Source organism: Loxodonta africana, chromosome 8 (genome assembly GCF_030014295.1).
Source record: "Loxodonta africana isolate mLoxAfr1 chromosome 8, mLoxAfr1.hap2, whole genome shotgun sequence".
Taxonomy (NCBI): domain Eukaryota; kingdom Metazoa; phylum Chordata; class Mammalia; order Proboscidea; family Elephantidae; genus Loxodonta; species Loxodonta africana.
The window spans coordinates 9,369,869-9,388,754 of record NC_087349.1 but is presented as its reverse complement, the minus strand read 5'-3'; the positions used below and the strand labels follow the sequence as shown (position 1 = coordinate 9,388,754).

Below are 18,886 nucleotides of genomic sequence, written 5' to 3'. Positions count from 1 at the left end.
GAAACGCTTTAATGTAGACAACTACACCACAGTAACCGCGCACGTTTTGACGTTTAGCGTGTAGAGACCGCGAGATCCCCTGCTACTACAGTGGTCTTCCCTGCAATTGTTAGAACACCTTTCAGGTCTTTGTCTACACTAGCAGGATACAACAGATTCTCAATTAGTAAGGGTCCAAGTAATACACGAGTATTCAAAATTAACCTCCACCTTCCCAGGTCCACTGCTGCTTATGGTGGGGTGTGCATCCATTCGCTTCTCCTTTTTTACTCATGTAAAAAGCATAAATACGTCCATATGTAAAATACACGAGTACACATAAATACTTCATATACATATAAAACATTTAACACCTGCTTTTTTTTCACTGACTATGCCTTAGTATTCTTTCCATTTATATTATACATAATATATACACACATTAATTTCTTTTTAGTGGTCACGTAAGAATTCATATGGATCTGCACTGTTCATTTCAATGGTCTTCAAAGTGCAGTGGTGACCAGGGATGAGGTGGGCATGGATAATTTTAAAAGAATCAAGTTCTAGGTCTTCACTCTTCCTAACTGATCTGCTTGAGAACTAGTTCTCTCTTCTTACCTCCCCTTTCAAAATCACCATTCCCCATTGTCATGGATTGAATCATGTCCCCCAAAATGTCTGTCAATTGGCTAGGCCATGATTCCCTGTATTGTGTGACCGTCTACCATTTTGTCATCTGATTTGATTTTCCTACCTGTTGTAAATCCTATCTCTATGATGTTGATGAGATGGGACTGGCGGCAGTTATGTAAATGAGGCAGAACTAAGTCTACAAGATTGGATTGTGTCTTGAGCCAATCTCTTTTGAGATATAAAAGAGAGAAGCGAGCAGAGAGACAAGCGGACTGCACACCACCCAGAAAACAGCACCGGGAGCAGAGCATGTCCTTTGGACCCTGGGTTACTGTGAGGAGAAGCTCCTAGTCCAGGGGAAGACTGATGACAAGGACCTTCCTCCAGAGCCGACAGAGAGAGAAAGCCTTCTCCTGGAGCTGATGCCCTGAATTTGGACTTGTAGCCTACTAGACCGTGAGAGAATAAGCTTCTGTCTCTTGAAACAATTCACTTGTGGTATTTCTGTTATGGCACTAGATGACTAAGACATCCATATTATCTAAAAAAATAAAAATAAAAAAAGCAAAGTTCTTACCCATCTCAAATCCTACTAAGGTACATTGTTCTGAAACATATAAGCTCCAAGGTACCTAACAAATAGAAAATTAAGAGAAGAGAGGAATTCCCTTAAGAAAAACAAAATTTGAGGGCAGGAACTTATTTTATCAATAAATTCTTGGCCAGGCTCCAATCCTTACCCAGACAGCCTGGAATTCAGAAGTCTGGTGGTTGTTGTAGAAGTACATGTTAACGTGTATTTGAAGGTAAATATGAAGTCGTACTTTTTTCTTTGATGAAAAATGAGTCCAATTGATCTGACTGGTTTGACAGAGCGTCCTTTTCTCCACAATCTCATCAACACTGGGTATTATGAAACTTCTAAACTTTTGTCAATTTGAAGGGAGAAAGGTGATCTTGTTGTTTTAACTTGATTTCCCAACAGGTTAATAAGCATTTTTCATGTTTATTGGCCACTTGAGTTTCTTTTTTGAAAATTCTTTCCCCCTTTTATTCTACTGAGTTGCTTGTTTTTTCTCATTGATTTATACAACTCTTTCCATATTCTGGATATTAGCCCTCGTTCTCCTACAAATGTTACAGCCTTTCACTTGTTCACTTTGTTTCTTTTGTTGTGTACAGACCAGGAGCACCAGTACCTCTGGAAGCTTGGTAGAAAATGCAGGCCCCACATCCCAGACCTGTGTTTCGGAATCTGCACTTTACACCAAAATCCCATGCTGATTCGTATGCACATTAAAGTTTGAGAAGCAATTTTAGAGGCTCTCGGTTTTTCTACAATTAAATATTTCAATTTTCTCCTTTATGACTCCTTTGATGATCTCTCATATCCCACCAAAATGTGAGATGTCTGCTTTTCCGTAGCCACCCTCACTCCCTAGGTGATCTCATCCAATCTTGTGGCTTTATACGACTGATGAAGCCCCAATTTTTTAATTCAGATCTGCCTTCTCCTCTCAGCTCCAGATTCTTTTTTTCCAACTGCCTATTCAACATCTGGGAACCCTGGTGGCTCAGTGGTTAAGAGCTACGGCTGCTCACCAAAAGGTCACCAGTTCAAACCCACCAGCTGCTCCTTGGAAACCCTACAGGGCAGTGCTACTCTGTCCTATAGGATCACTATGAGACGGAATCGAATCAATAGCAACAGGTTTGATTTTTTGTTTATTCAACATCTCTATGTGGGTAATTAATACCTCGTTCCTGTTGATTCCGACTCATAGCAACCGTACACAACAGAGTAGAACTGCCCCACAGAGTTTCCAAGGAGCACCTGGTGGACATGAACTGCCGATCTTTTGGTAAGCAGCTGTAGCACTTAACCATTATGCCACCAGGGTTTCCACGCAGGCATCTCAAATCTAACATGCTCAGAGACTAACCTCTGATTTTTTTCCTCCCCTCAAAAGAACTTGTTTCTCCTCCAGTGTCTTCATCTTAGAAAATGACAAACTCTATTCTTTAAGTTGCTCAAACCAAAAACTTTAGTGTCATTCTTGACTCTTTCTCACACTTGACTTCAGACACATCTCCAAGAAAAGTAGATGCAGAATCAGACCACTACTTACCTTCAGGACCACTGTCACCCTTGTCTAAGCCACCACCATTTCTCTTAGTTTATTTCAATAGTCTCTGAAGTGGTTGCTTCTGTTTCACAGCTAGAATGGCCTAGTCCCCAGAGTGATCTTTTAAAAATAGAACTTCAGGTCACATGTTATTCTTCTGTTCAAAACACCCCCAACTGAAAAAAATCACCAAGGTCCTCAACAGTCTACAAAGCATGACACGACCCAGCCTTCTGCTAACTGCCTGTTCTCACCTCTTACTGTTTTCCCTGCCACTCCCTCCTCTCCAGTCACACTTGGCCTCAATGATCTTCCCAACATTGGATCGCTGACTTAGCATTCCTTCTGCCTGGAAGGCTCTTCCCCCTAGATTTCTATAAGGTTAGCCACCTTACCATCTTCATCCATGTCTTTAATGTTACCTTTCAATAAGGTGTTCTCTGACCATCCCAAGGCAACCACCTGCCTCTCCCCAAGCACATGGAGTCAGTTTCTCCCCTTTTCTTACTGTATTTTCTCCACAGTACATGTGATCGCCTTATTATATATTTTACGTCTTTATTTTGTTAATTACACGTGTCTTCCTGACTCCCCAGTAGAACAAAAAGTCTAGGGGGGTACAGATTTCATCTGTTTTGTTTCCACTCAAATATTGGCTGGGAAAATGTTTTTCAAATCATCCCTCAAATGATACTTCATCTATGATGACTGTACTGATACCCAGGCAGAACTGCTCTGCAAGTTAGATATCCTACAGGTAATTGTGCTTTTCATGCCCAATTGCTACTTTGAGATCAGAAACATAATTAATTCATCTTTTTGTCCCCTCGTCACTTACCTTGGTGCCTTAATCATAACAGGTATCCAATTAATGTTAGAAATAAGATTTAAGCTGTCTTCAGAATATGAGGGAAAAAAACAATCCTAGTTCAGTAATTCTGTCCTTTGGCCAGAAAGTTGGGAACTCTATTACCAGAGCCTCCTTTTTTCTTTTTAAGCTCCTTAGATAAAACTCCTGCACCATTAGGACAAAGAACTATTCCCCCAAGAGGTCAGAGTGAGAAAGGAAGAAAAATAATTAGCGAGGAGGAAGGAGCATAGGCAATGGGGAGACTGAGCTGATCAGAACCAAAGTTTCCTGTTGGGGAATGAAAAGTATAAGACTGGTTACGTACGGCAGGGCCAGGCCATGAGTATCTGGAAGTGAAGTTCCTATCTCCCCCAAACAAAAGTTATTTTACATCGAAAGGACAAAGAAAAACCACAATGAGCCACAGCTGGAATTAAAGAAGGAGGGGCAGGGAGAGAAAATTCTGTCAGATTTCCCCAGAAGAGTAAGATAAAGAACTTTGATGATACTACTAAAACAGAGACACATTAAGAAACAGAACAAGATACTGTAAAGATAATGGTAGATATGTAGTTTGGGCCTTAAAATACCTTCTTGGAGAACAGGAATATCTGTTACCACACCTTAAAAAGGAAATGAAAGAATTAAAAACCTTCATGGAAGGTACTAAAAGGTTTCCTGTCCTGTTTTGATGTCTTTAGTAGACCAAAGAAATTCAAGCCAGGCAATCTCGGTGAATAACTGATAACGTCAGGTGACTTTACCACCAGCCGTTAGGTCCACCAACGGTTGAGCACTGGACTAGTAACCAAAAGGTTGGTGGCTGAAGCCCACCCAGAGGTGCCTTGGAGGGAGGCCTGATGATCTGTTTCAGAAAGGTGACCGCCGCCTTGAAAACCCTATGGAGCAGCTCTACTCATGGGGTCACCCTGAGTCAGAATGAACTCAACAGAACTAACGATTAACAAGTGACTTGACAATGGCAAAATTCCCTCTCCGAAAAAGGTAAGAGATTTTTTTTTTTTAAAAATGCCTTGATCAAAAGCTGCCTGTGGTAAAATATAAATGCAGGCTAACCGCTCTGGAAGGAACTGAAAATCAGCTATGGCACAAGAAAACCACAGCCACCGGTCCCCTCCTTCCAAAAAAAGGCTCCAGGCTCAGATTTGTTTCTATCAAACCTTTAAAGAATATATTATCTATTACCAGTAATTAATAGGTGATAGTATGTTAATGGTTTTTAGTGCATTAAAAGGAGCCCTGGGGGCACAGTGGTTAAACGTTCAGCTGCTAACCAAAAGGTCAGCAGTGTGAATCTACCAGCTGCTTCTGATGGGACAGTTCCACTCTGTCCTGGAGGGTTGCTATGATTTGGAATTGACTTGACGGCAACGGGTTTTGGTTTGTGTTGTTGTTAGGTGCCGTCTAGTTGGTTCCCACTCATAGAACCCTATGTACGACAGAACTAAACACTGCCTGGTCCTTGGCCACCCTCAGGATTGTCATTATGCTTCAGCCCCTCGCTGCAGCCCCTGTGTCAATCCATCTGTCCATCTCATTAAGGGTCTTCCTCTCTTCTGCTGACCCTCTACTTTACCAAGTCCTTCTCTAGGGACCGATCCCTCCTGATGACATGTACAAAGTGTATGAGACAGTTCACTCTCACCATCCTTGCTTCTAAGGAGCATTCTGGCTGTCCTTCTTCCAAGACAGATTTGCTTGTTCTTTTGGAAGTTTTGGTTTAACGCATTAAAAAAGAAAATCTTCCAAATTCATTTTATGAACCCAGCAAAACCTAGATACCCAAACTTGACGAATACAGAAACAAACAAAAAACACACCCACACACACAAAAAACCACCCACAAAATAATCCAACCTGTGAGGACAGACGTCAAGCTCTGAAATATAATCCAGTAATAATACACTAGTGTCCATTGCGTCAGCCACTGCCAATTCAGAAGAGATGCTCTTCCAGATAGCGTTAGAAACTAGGGAAATCTACGGTTCAGTCTAACAAAAGATATGTGAAACTTTCCTGGAAGGAACAACAAAATAACACTCGTGTGCACAAAAGACTAGGGAGAGACAACCTCAGATGACGGTGGAGCTGAATTTCCCCCCCTTTTGGTGGCTCTCAGGAAGCTGGCTCAGCAGGTCTGAGATAGCTCACGGCAAAGAAAGGCTGGTGACAGCCCCAGAGAGGAGGAAGCTTCCCCTTTGTAACAGGGCCACATCATCAACCTCACTGCTCTGGCATTATACGGGAGCCCTTTCCATGGTACCTTCCTTCTAGTTATGTCTGGCCGAAGCACACATCTACACCGGATAACACGGCTCAGGGATCGCGCATGCTCTGGTACTTCTTTATTTTTCTCCACTAAACCTTATTTTACATTTATACCACATGCTCTGTATGTGTATGTGTGTGTATCTACGTGTCTGAGCCCCCCTTCCCTGACAGAGACCTACATACAGACTCGATACCATAATGATGTCAAACTTTCCCAAATTAATTCAGTACAATAAACAAAATCCCAAAAGGGTTTTTTCAAGGAACTTGAAAAACAGATTCTAAAATTTTTATGGCAGCATTGCACGTTAATAGCCTTTTGACACTTTCAAAGAATAAGGAAAAGTCTGGTGTTATTAGACAGTCAAGACTTATAAAGTAATGGAACTGATACAGGGACAGAAAAAGAGACCAAAGGGACAGAACAGACGGCTCAGAAACAGAGGTGTGGGTGTTTATCTATTTGTGTTGGCATTTCAATTCAGTGGTGGACAGGATTGCTGGGATAACTGGTTATACTTTGGAAAAATGTCAACTAATCCAAAAGAAAAATGGGCAAAAGATTTATGAACAAGTAGTTCACCAAAGAGGATCCAGAATATCCAATAAATGCATGAAACCAATGGTATCATTAATAATCAAAGAAATGCAAATTAAAACAAGATACCATTTCACACCTGTGAGACTGGCCAAAAATTTTGGTCTAATAATATCAGGACTTGACAACAATGTACAGCAATAGGCATTCTCACATGCGACAGGTATATAACACAGATATCTGAGAGTAGCCTGACAACATCAAGTAAAGTTGAAGGAGTCCTGCTGGCGCAGTGGTTTAAGTGCTCAGCTGCTAATCAAAAGGTTAGTAGTTCGAACCACCAGGTACTCCGCAGAAGAAAAGATGTAGCAGTCTGCTTCAGTAAAGATTTACATCCTTAGAAACTCTATGAGGCAGTTCTATCCTGTCCTTCAGGGTCGCTGTGAGTTGGAATCGACTCAACTGGAACAGTTTTTGATTTAATAAAGTTGAAGATGTGTATATTTTATCTAGCTATTATATACTCACATATGCACAGGACACAGTCACTGTTGCAATGCTTATAACAGCAAAATACTGGAACCAACCCAAATATTCATTAAAAGAAAAACAGGCAAACTCTGGTATGTTCATATACTGAAATATATCAAAATAAAGAACTACAGCTAAATGTATCAACATGGACACATCTTGAAAACACAATATTGAGTGAAGAAAACAAGTTTCAAGATATGTACAGCTTTAAAACATGCAGTCGATGTTCTATATTGTTAGCATATGTACCCATGGCAACAACATAAAGGCATGCACGGGTATGACGAACACTAAATGCAGATTAGTGGTTATCTCTGAACAGACAGAGAGAGAAGGGAATAGAATCAGACACAAGCCTATATGGTGCTTTATCTGTGTGCATAATTTATTTGTTTACAAAAACCTGAAGCAAATATGATAAAAGCATGATTCAACAAAGCTGGGTAATGGGTACGTGGATGTAAATTATATTTTCCCCTATACTTTTCTATATGCCTGAAATAGTTCCCAATGTGGAAGGAAAGGAGGGAGGGAGGGAGGGAAGAAAGAAAGAAAACTCAGGTGGTAAGTTAACTGGCTCCTTCCAGAAATAAAATACATTAAAGCTTCCCTTACTTTTGTGATTGTGGTGCCCCTAAAGCCTGTCTGCTCCAGATCCCTGCACCCTAGAGGACACCCAACCTATGAAGACACAACTTCTGCAGAGCCAGAGTCAGCCTTCCCATGTAGAAGAAGCCTATACCCACGTAGAGTCTCCGGGTGGTGCGAATGGTTAACACGCTTGGCTGCTAACCAAAAGGCTGGAGGTTTGCGTCTGCTCAGAGGTGCCAGGGAAGAAAGCCCCAGTGATCTACTGAAAACTAGCCACTGCAGACCCTGGGGAGCACAGTTCTACTCTGACACCCACGGGATCACCACGAGTCGAAACCAACTCGATGGCATCTAGTTAGAACCACATAGCTGTACAGCTCCCTGCTGCAAACAACTTGGTGCTTTATCCACAGAGAGGAATACACAGTCAAGAGTCACAAGACTATAAACATCCAGTAAGAGGAAAGAGAAAGATCACAATGAACAAACAGAATGGCTGGCCAAGAAGAAAATGGAAATAATGCAAGTAATAAACAAAACTTAAAAAAAAAATTTAGTACTATACTCGTAGAGTCTTGCAAAGATATCATAACCTTAAAGCAAAACATTAAAAAAAATTTTTTTTTCAGTGGCCATCTAAGATACAACTATTGGTCTTTTACCATCCGGAGCAAAGGAAAGTGAAGAAAATCAAAGACTCAAGGGAGCAATTAGTCCAGAGGACTAACAGGCCCCTTGAACCGCGGCCTGCATGACCCCAAGACCAGAAGAACTAGATGTTGCCCAGCTACCGCTGCCAAGCACTCTGACTAGAATTACAACAGAGGGTCCCAGGCAGAGCGGAAGAAAAATGTCGAACAAAAAATCAAACTCACATTAAAGACCAGACTTAGTGGTCTGACAAAGACAGAGGAACCCCCGAGACTATGGTCCTAAGCCACCCTTCTGACCTGAAATGAGGCCATTCCTGGAGACTACCTTTCAGCAACCATAGACAGGCCCATAAAATAAACAATAACACCTGAAGGTAATGTTCTCCTTAGAACAATCAGTTATATGAGGTGAAAGGGTATTTGCCTAAAAGCAAAGATATAAGAAGGCAGGAAGGAATAGAAAATGAGGACAAAAAGAAACCGGAACCTAGGATGGAAATATGGAGAGTGCTGACACACTGGGGGGAATGAAATCAACGTCATGGACCACTTCAAGTACAAACCATCGAATAGGAAGCTAATTTGCTCTGTAAACTTTCACCTAATGCACGATAAAAAATTAAAAACAAACAAAAAAATCCTTAAGGAAGAAAATCAGATCAATCAACTAAGAAACACATCATAGTTCTCAAATGTATATTTTTAAATAAACCATCATACTGGGGGAAAAAAAGACTCTCTAGAAATTACAAATACTATTATTAGAAAAAAAATTTTGGGGGCAGAATGAGTAAATAACAGGATGAACACTGAAGACCATGATAGTGATTTTTAAACATAAAATTCAAGAAAATTCCCAAAGGCAGAGCAAAAGGAGATGGACAATATAAGGAAAAGAATACATCTAGGAAGTTCACAGAGTTCCCAATGAAGATAACAGGAGCAGTACAATAAGAGCATAAAAACATTTTGAGCTAAATAAAACACTAATGTTCTGGCTGGAAGGGCTCAGCAGACACAAAGCAAGTGGAGTAAAAAGACTCACATCTGGATAAATCCTACCTTTCATGATGAAATTTCAGAAATTAAAAACTGGAAAAACAAAACCCTAAAAGCTTCCTACAAAATAATTAGAATTAACTTGGTGGTGAACTTCTCACTGGTAACCTTAATGACAACGGCGCATCTATGGCCAATCGCTTTTGAGAAGAGGAAGGAACAGTCTCTTCAACAGACGTTGCTGGGACAACTGGAAAAGAAAGAAGTTGGATCTGTCTCACTTCAGTAAATGGGTAAGTGATCTTTTTTTTTTCCACATACAAAAAACTGAATGGAACTGTATTTGGGGTAGGATTTAAACTGGATGAAAATATAGATGAATATACAAAAATTAAAAATTGATCAATGACCTGAATATAAGAACTAAAACCATAAAATTCTTAGAAGAAAACATCAGAGTAAAGCTTTAAGACCTTGTTATGACAATGGATATAATACCAAAAGCACCAGCAATGAAAGAAAAAATAAATTGGACTTCATCAAAATGAAAAATTTTGGGGCATCAAAGGACTTTACCAAGAAAGTGAAGAGAAAACCTACAGGATAAAAGAATATATTACCCATTTGTACCACCTAGGGATTTTTGGCCAGGTACAGGGTCAGAAATAAAAATAGGGAAGGGTTCATAAAGATTCATGAAATCGATAAGCAGAAAATATTCTTTGAGTCAAACTTAGAAATTCACCTCAAATGGAATAAAAAGATTTAAAAAATGTTTTCCTGGCTAAATAAGAGGAGATAAACCCTAAAGTTTCAGACAGCCTGAAAAACAAGCAAACAAACAAAACCCAAACAAATAGTGCTACAAATGCACTATTTTAAACCATTCATATGTCATGTGCTCTAAGTTTACTTGAAAATTCAACAACTGCTCAATGCAACTATTCAAAAGACTCTTCAGTAAGCAGGTAAGTGAATTTTTTTTTCTTCCCCACATACATAAAACTGAGCTGAATGGAACTGTATTTGGAATAGGATTTAAATCCAATGAAAATATAGATACAGATCATGTGATGCAACAGAAGCAGTACAGACTCAGGACTTTAAATTGCAAGTATTTGTGCTCATCTTCACAATAAATTGTTCCCTGCCTTTGGGTACAGTCCTTGGCCATAACTTCCTCTCACTGAAATGTCTTTTCCCAGTTGTTCCAGTTCTCCAGAACCCTGGGACCCCAGGCCAGAGCACCATGTCCCAGGGTTCTAAAATCAAACATCTGTGGGAAAACATGGTCACAAGTAGACAACTGGGAAGTCATAGCCTAGTAGGACCGTGAGCTCTGTAAAGTTGTGATCTACTTCAGGCCGATCAATGTTTTATTCCTAGCTCCTAGGTACATTATTTGGGGCCCTGGTGGCACAGCGGTTAAGAGTTTGGCTGCTAGCCAAAAGGTTGGCAGTTCAAATTCACCAGCCGCTCCTTGGAAACCCTATGGAGCAGTTCTACTTTGTCCTATAGGGTTGCTATGACTTGGAATCGACTTGATGGCAATGGGTCTGGTGGGTTTTGGAGAGATACACTATTTAGCATAAGGCAGGTAGTGTTATAAGTACCAGTTGTGTGGAAATACGAACAGCTCTATATTCTGGCTAAGCTAAAGGCAGACATGAAAACACATTCCAGAGGGTTCAAAGGAGGTCAGAAAAACAATAGGGTGCAGGTAAGGTCAGATAAGGAATAGTCACCTTACTCAAGATGTGGTACTTTCTTTCTCAGCTGGGGTTTCGTGAGAGAATTACATCTAGGGCTTTGAACCAGTTCAAGCTGGTTCACTCATGGTAGACAAAGCAAAGTCAGAAGAGATCCCAATTTTTTTAAATTTGGGGGAACCAGACGATAACCAGAATGGGAAAAATTACAGGCTGAAGCCCCGGAACGGCAGACTTGGAAAAGGTGTAGTGAGCCCTTTCAGGGGGCCCCGATGCAGAATATTGGATTACTGCCAGAACCACGGAGAGGGACACATGTTCAAAGTGACACAGTTAGGGCACTGCTGTTTCCTGCTCTGCTCAAAATCCTACAGTCAAGAGATCTGGTTGCTAGGCAACACATATGCTGCCCTTGTTTTCTAAGAATGAGCATTAAGTTTCTAGCAGGGCTTTGACTGTAATTTTTCCCATTCCGGTTATCGTTCCGGTTCGCCCAAATTTTAAAAATTTGGGTCTTTTGAAGGTCAAACTGTTCCAGTTTCAATTCCTTGGCCGTGACTGATCCAGGCCAGAACTGGTCTGAAGCTCTGATTACATTCTAATGCTCTAAAGCATCCATTGTAAGTACAGTCACGTGTCGCCCGTTCGGGCATCATCCAACCACATATATGTCCATGGTCTCGTAAGTTATACCATATAATATGATGTTCATACAACGTCCAAATCACATAATGTCCTATTTCACAGAACGTTTCATGGATGTTATGCAACGTATGACTGTAACGAACTATCTTCTCTCCAAAACATCTAAAATCCTATTTAAAGAAAAAAAAAAAAAAGAGAGAGACTGAGTTAAAATGTACGCTCAGTAGTTTTATGTATTTAGTAAACCCTGAAATAAAGGGCAATATTTTGTGAAGAACATGTCATGGTATGTGAACGTTTTAAGGATACAATGTCATTATACACACATTGGAAAAATATCACTTGGCTCTTTCATCTGCTTTTGCTCTTTCCCTTCCAAAAATATACTGTCAGTGTTCAAAGACTTTCAGTTTCTCCATCAATATAAGATCTCCCCAGCTTCCAATTCCATTGTCCTTGTGCCATATATTCCACTAACAAGTTGATGATAGGAATATTATACAACACGTCTTCTACCAGTTTGTGTAGGGCTGACTTTGTGCCAGGCGCTGTTTGCACACTTTGTGTATATTAACTTACTGCCTCCCACAACCTAATGAGAATGGGACTATTATCATCTGTTTTACAGATGAGGAAACAAGAGAGGTGAATACAACTTGGCCAAAGCTGCAGAGCCACTCTTACATCAGATGCCTATGACCCTAGGAGAAGCAGAAGTGTTCCATTATATATTCTAACCAAGATCAAAAAGGAAGGTTAGAACTCAAAGGTAATTAAAATTTAAGTAAAAGTGGATCAATGCAGAGTCATTCCTTCACCCAACAAACGTTTAATTAATGTCTCCTTCGTGCCAGGGTTCTAGGTAATGTCCAAGAGATTACACCCATGAAGTACACTGTAGTTGAAGGAAAACAAGAACGAAACAAAACAGATTATGTCAGATGGTAATAGAAAGCTACGGGGAAAATAGAGTTGGTAAGCAGAATGGGGTAGAGGGCATTTACTAATTTTACAGAGTGGTCAAACTTGAAGGCCTCACTGATAAGATGGTATCCGAGCAAAGGCCTGAAGGGAGGGAACAAGACTGCCATGCATAACTGGTATGATAGACTGATTGCACTAACGACCCTAATTAATGGCTCCCCTATAGCCACACCTTTGCCCTATAGCTCTGTAGTCTCTTCCTATATTGACCCTCCACGTGACTTGCTTTGGGCAATGGAATATTAGCAAACATGACCCAAGGAGAGGCTTAAAATGCAAATACTAGTTTCTGCTTGTCCTCTTGCACAACTGAACTCGCTTGCTCTTGCACCTTGGCATCGCTATGAGAACATGCTTGGGCTAGCCTACTAAAAAGGATCTAAGAGACCTGCGGAGGAGAAACACGGAGCACCGTGCCTTTCAAGGCCATCCTAGACTAGTCAGCCTACTAGAACCAGTACCTGGTCACAGACACAGGAGGGAGCCCAGCCAAGATAATCTTAGCCTAGAATAACTGGCCACGGACTTACGGTGGTTGTTTCAAGCATTAAGTTTTGGGGTGGTTTGTTACATATCATTATTGTAGCAATAGATAATTAATATATTGTGTTAGATAAACAGCAAGGAATCTAGTGTTACCGGATGGGGGTGAGTGGTAGGAGATCAGAGACCACAGAAGATTAATCGTGTAGGATTTAAGAGAACCTGGTGAGGCTTTTTCCTTTTTTTGTGATTTAGGTGAAGGTTTACAGAAGAAATTAGTTTCTCACTAAACAGTTAATACACAAATTGTTTTGTGACATTGGCTGCCAGCTCCATGATGAGTCAACGCCTCTCCCCTTCTCCACTCCAGGTTCCCTGTTTCCATCATCCAGTTTTCCTGTCCCTTCCTGGCCTCTTGTCTTGGCTTTTGGGCTGGTGTGCCCATTAGTCTTGTATACATGATTGAACTATGAAGCACATCCCTCAAACATGTGTTCTTGTTGGCACTAAACCAAAAACAAATAAATAAATAAACCTGCCGTTGAGTAGATTTGGACTCATAGCGACTCCATAGGGTTTCCAAGGCTGTAAATCTTTACGGAAGCAGACTGCCACATCTTTCTCCGATGTAGCCTGTCTTAAGCTTTGGCTGAAGGGCAAATTTCAGAGGTGACTCCAGTCCTGAGTTAAAAGGGTGTCCGGGGGCCATACTCTTGGGGTTTCTTCAGTCTCTGTCAGACCAGTGACTCTGATCTTTTTGTGTGTGTGTTTGAATTATGCTCTACATTTTTCTCCAGCTCTGTCTAGACCCTCTACTGTGATCCCTGTCAGAGCAGTCGGTGGTGGTAACTGGACACTGTCTAGTTGTTCTGGGCTCAGTCTGGCGGAGGTTGTGGTAGTTGTGGTCCATTAGTCCTTTGGACTAATCTTTCCCTTATGTCTTCGGTCTCCTTCATTCTCCTTTGCTCCAGCCGGGATGGAACCAGTAAGATGTATCTTACATGGCCACTTGCAGGCTTTTTTTTTTTTTTAATTTTTGTTGTGCTTTAAGTGAAAGTTTACAAATCAGGTCAGTCTCTCATACAAAAATCTACATATACCTTGCTGTACACTCCTAATTGCTCTCCCTCTGATGAGATAGCACAGTACTTCCCTCCACTCTCTCTCCTCGTGTCCCTTCGGGTAGCTTCTGGCCCCCTCTGCCCTCCCATCTCTCCTCCAGACAGGAGATGTCAACACAGTCTTATGTGACCACTTGATCCAAGAAGCTTGTTCTTCACTAGTCTCATTTGGCATAGTGGTTAGGTGCTACTAAGGCTGCTAACCGAGAGGCTGGCAGTTCAAATCCGCCAGGCGCTCCTTGGAAACTCTATCGGGCAATTCTACTCTGTCCTATAGGGTCGCTATGAGTCGGAGTCAACTCGACAGCAGTGGGTTTGGTTTTGGTGGTTTATTCCAGTTCAATCCCTGTCTGAAGAGTTGGCTTTGGGAATGGTTCCTGCCCTGGGATAACAGAAGGTCTGGGGTCCAATGCCTCCGGGGTCCCTCCAGTCCCAGTCTGACCATTAAATCTGGTCTTTTTACGAGAATTTGGGGTCTGCATCCCACTGCTCTCCTGCTCCATCAGGGTTTCTCTGTTGAGTTCCCTGTCAGGGCAGTCATCGGCTGTAGCCAGGTACCATCTAGCTCTTCTGGTCTCGGGCTGATGTAATCTTTGGTTTATGTGGTCCTTTTTGTCTCTAAAGCTCATAATTATTTTGTGTCTTCGGCGTTCTTCACTCCTCTTTGTTCCAGGTGGGCTGAGACCAACTGATGCATCTTAGATGGCCACTTGCTAGCGTTTCAGACCGCAGACACCACTCTCCAAAGTGGGATGCAGAATGTTTTCTTAATAGATTTTATTATGCCAATTGACTTAGATGTCCCCTGAAACCACAGCCTGGTAAGGCATTTTAAGGACTTTGCTTTTTTATTTTGAGTGCGATGGTGAGCCATCAGGGGATTTTGAGAAGAGAAGTCACGAGCTACAAAAACAAAAACTGGTTAATTGGCTTTAAAGTTAAAAAGTTTTGTACTTCAAAGAACACCAATAAGTTTTTTAAAACACTACCTCTAGCCTGGGAGAAAAATCTGCAAATCATGTCTCTGATAAGGGACTTGCATCTAGAATATATAATGAAGTCTTACATTTAACAAAATAAAAAGATGAATAACCCAATTAAAACATGGCAAAAGATCTGACTTGATCAATAAACACATGAAAAGATGTTCAACATAATTAGCCATCAGGGAAATGCAACTCAAAACCACAATGAGGTACCACTTCACATCCACTGGGATAACTATAATAAAAAAAAGTGTTGTGGGTTGAACCGTGTCCCCCCAAAAAATATACTGAAGTCCTAAACTTGGTACCTGTGAACGCTGCCTTGTTTGGAAATAGGGCCTTACAGACGTAATCGAGTTATGATGAGGTCATCAGGGTGGGCCCTAATCCAGTATGACTGATGTCCTTACAAGAGGAGACACAGGAGGAGATCAGAATTCTTTTCCTGCAAGGCAAGAAATGCCTGGTGCTATCAGAAGCTGGAGGAGGCAAGGGAAGGTTCTTCCCTAGGGGCTCTGGAGAAAACATGGTCCTGCCAACACCCTGATTTCAGACTTCTGGCCTCCAGAACTGTGAGAATAAGTTTCTGTTGTTTTAAGCTACCCAGGTTTGTGATGATTTGTTTCAGCAACCCTAAAAACTAATACAGATTTAAATGGGAACAGGAAATTCCTAAGCCTCAAACACACTGACGATTACTTATGCTCATTTCACCCAGAAATGAACAACACCGTCATAAAAAATCTGGGATTATGTTTTTCAATTCTAACATTCGCCTAGACATTTGAAGGATTTGAAATTTCATGTTGCATTCTCTTCTTCCAGTGGATGATAAATTAAGAGAGGAAGAATTAGGAAGTAAAAACACTACCTATAAAGGAGAAATTATAACATAAATTAGGGTGGTTCTAACGATTCTGTAACATGGGACTTCTGGCGATAGTTCTGGCCATTTGGCCACGGGAAGGGCATGCTATACGGGCTGGGCCAATCATGTACTTCATCCTACTGCCCTGGGCAACTGGCTCATTTGGGCAAATGATCCCAGCCACACCAATCAGAGTCTTTCCCAAAAATATTCCTGTCATATAAGCTGTCTTGACTCTAGCCACATAAGTGGAAGCAAATTAACCTGGGGCTGCTTACAGCCGTGTTCCCCATCATGGGGAAAAGTCTATCTCGGCTAGAAGAAAAGGAAGCTAACACGCAGGGACAGACACAAATGAAAGGTGGAAAGAAAATACTGCTGGTGTTTGATAGCCTAAGGTCCTGCCCTGCCTGATTCCTGCAGCTCTACCTTCACTTCTGTGAGTAACCCTAGCATGTTGTTGTTGTTAAATGTCGCTGGGTTGGTTTGGACTCACAGCAACCCCTTGCACAACAGAAGGAAACACTGCCTGTTCCTGTGTCATCCTCACAATAGTTACGCCTGAGCCCACTGTTGCACCCACTGTGTCAATTCATCCCATTGAGGGCCTTCCTCTTTTTCCCTGACCCTCTACTTTACCAAGCATGATGTCCTTCTCCAGGGACTGGTACCTCCTGATAATGGGTCCAAAGCATGAGATGAAGTGTCATCATCCTTGCTTCTAATGAGCATTCTGTCTGTACTTCTTCCAAGAGAGATTTGTTCTTTCTTCTGGCAGTCATGGTATACTCAATATTCTTTGCTAATGCCACAGTTCAAAGGCATCAATTCTTCTTCAGTCTTCCTTATTCATTGTCTAGCTTTTACATGCGTATGAGGCAAATGAAAAACACCATAGTTTGGGTCAGGTGCACCTTAGTCCTTCAAGTGGCATCTTTGCTTTTTAACACTATAAAGAGGTCTTTTGCAGCAGCAGATTTGCCCAATGCAATGTGTTGTTTGATTTCTTGACTCTTGCTTCCATGGGTGTTGATTGTGGATACAAGTAAAATGAAACCCTTGATGACTTCAATATTTCCTCCATTTATCATGATGTTACTTATTGGTCCCGTTGTGAGGATTTTTGTTTTCTTTATTTTGAGGTGTAATCCATACTGAAGGCTGTGGTCTTCGATCATACTCAGTAAGGGCTTCAGGTCCTCTTCACTTTCAGCAAGCAAGGTTGTGTCATCTGCATATTACAGGTTGTTAATGAGTTTTCCTTCAATACTGATGCCCTGTTCTTCTTCATATAGTTCATCTTCTTGGATTATTTGCCAGCATACAGATTGAGTAAGTATGGTGAGCAGTATACTTCCCATAAAGTCCCCTTTTGGTTTAGACAGAAATCACAATTTCAAGAGTTCCTCATTGTTTGGCCTCAAATATTTGTATCTGGACTAAACTTGGGGGGTGGGGGAAAAAGTAATCACCTTTAGGGAAATGTGCTTGGACACTAGGGCTAGAAAGAAATTTTTGTTAGGTGCCATTTGAGTCAGCTGATTCATAGTGTCCCTATGTACAAAAGAATGAAACACTGCCTGGTCCTGCACCATCCTAACAATCATTACTATAGATTGAACTGTGTCCCCCAGAAATATGTGTCAAGTTGGCTAGGTCATAATTCCAATTTTGTCACAATGACCGTTTTATCATCTAACATGATTTTCCTACGTGTTGTAAATCCTACCTCTATGATGGTAATGAGGCAGGATTAGCACCAGTTATGTTAATGAGACATGACTCAATCTACAAGGTTGGGTTGTGTCTTAAATCAATCTCTTTTGAGATACAAAAGAGAGAAAGCAAGCAGACAGACAGGGGGACCTTCGTACCACCAAAAAAGCAGCACCGGGAACAGAGCGCATCTTTTGGACCTGGAGTTCCTGCGCTGAGAAGCTCCTAGACCAGGTAAAATTGGACCTTTCCCCAGAACCGACAGAGAGAGGGGGAAGGTCCAATCCTAGAGCTGGTACCCGGAATTCAGACTTCTAGCCTCCTAGACTGTGAGAGAATAAATTTCTGTTTGTTAAAGCCATCCATTTGTGGTATTTCTGTTATAGCTGCATTAGGTAACTAAGACAACCCTCTACTTTACCAAGTATGAGATGCCCTTCTCCAGGGACTGGTCCTTCCTGACAGAGAATTATTTGTAGTAAAGTCTAGCAACCACAAGGGACACAGGTCTCAGACATACATATATCCAGAACACAAATCCATATTTCCCAATACAAAGACTGCCTAGTTCACTACTACAGATGCCAGTATGCAATATCCATATTTTCCAGAAGAAACTAACTCATTTAAGCTTTGAGGAAGCCCATTTTTAGCTTCACTAACCACTAGACATTTAAAAGAACTCAAGAGCATAAAAGACAGACATGCAATTGAAAGAACAGAGAAACCTAAGCATGAAGAAACCCAGATAATACAGGAAAGAGAAGAGAAATGCTTTGAAAGCAAGTAAGTGTAAATACTCTGAAGTTCTAGAGCTGTACCATCCAATGCGGTAGCCATGAGACATATGTAGTTATTTAGGTTTTAATTAATTAATATTAAATAAAATATAAAATTCAGTTCCTCACTCTCATGGGCCACATTTTCAGTGCCCAACAGACAGGGGGAGCCACTGGTTATCACACTGGGCATCACACACAGCATTTCCATCACTGCAGAAAGTTTTATTTAGATAGTGCTATACGAAAGCAACAAGGAGCCCTGGTGGTACAGTGGTTAAGCACATGGCCGTTAACTGAAAGGTCAGTGGTTCAAACCCACCAGCCGCTCCACAGGAAAAAGGTGTTGCAGACTGCTTCCATAAAGATTCACTGTCTTCAAAACCCTATGGGGCAG

The 18,886-nt window shown here is 41.3% G+C and overlaps 1 protein-coding gene across 3 annotated transcripts in view; it reads right to left on the bottom strand.

Annotated features, from left to right (window-relative positions):
• The window catches only part of BRAF (B-Raf proto-oncogene, serine/threonine kinase), a 144,693-nt gene that overhangs the window by 87,418 nt on the left and 38,389 nt on the right, over positions 1–18,886 (bottom strand). The gene's annotated exons all lie outside the window — the stretch shown is intronic.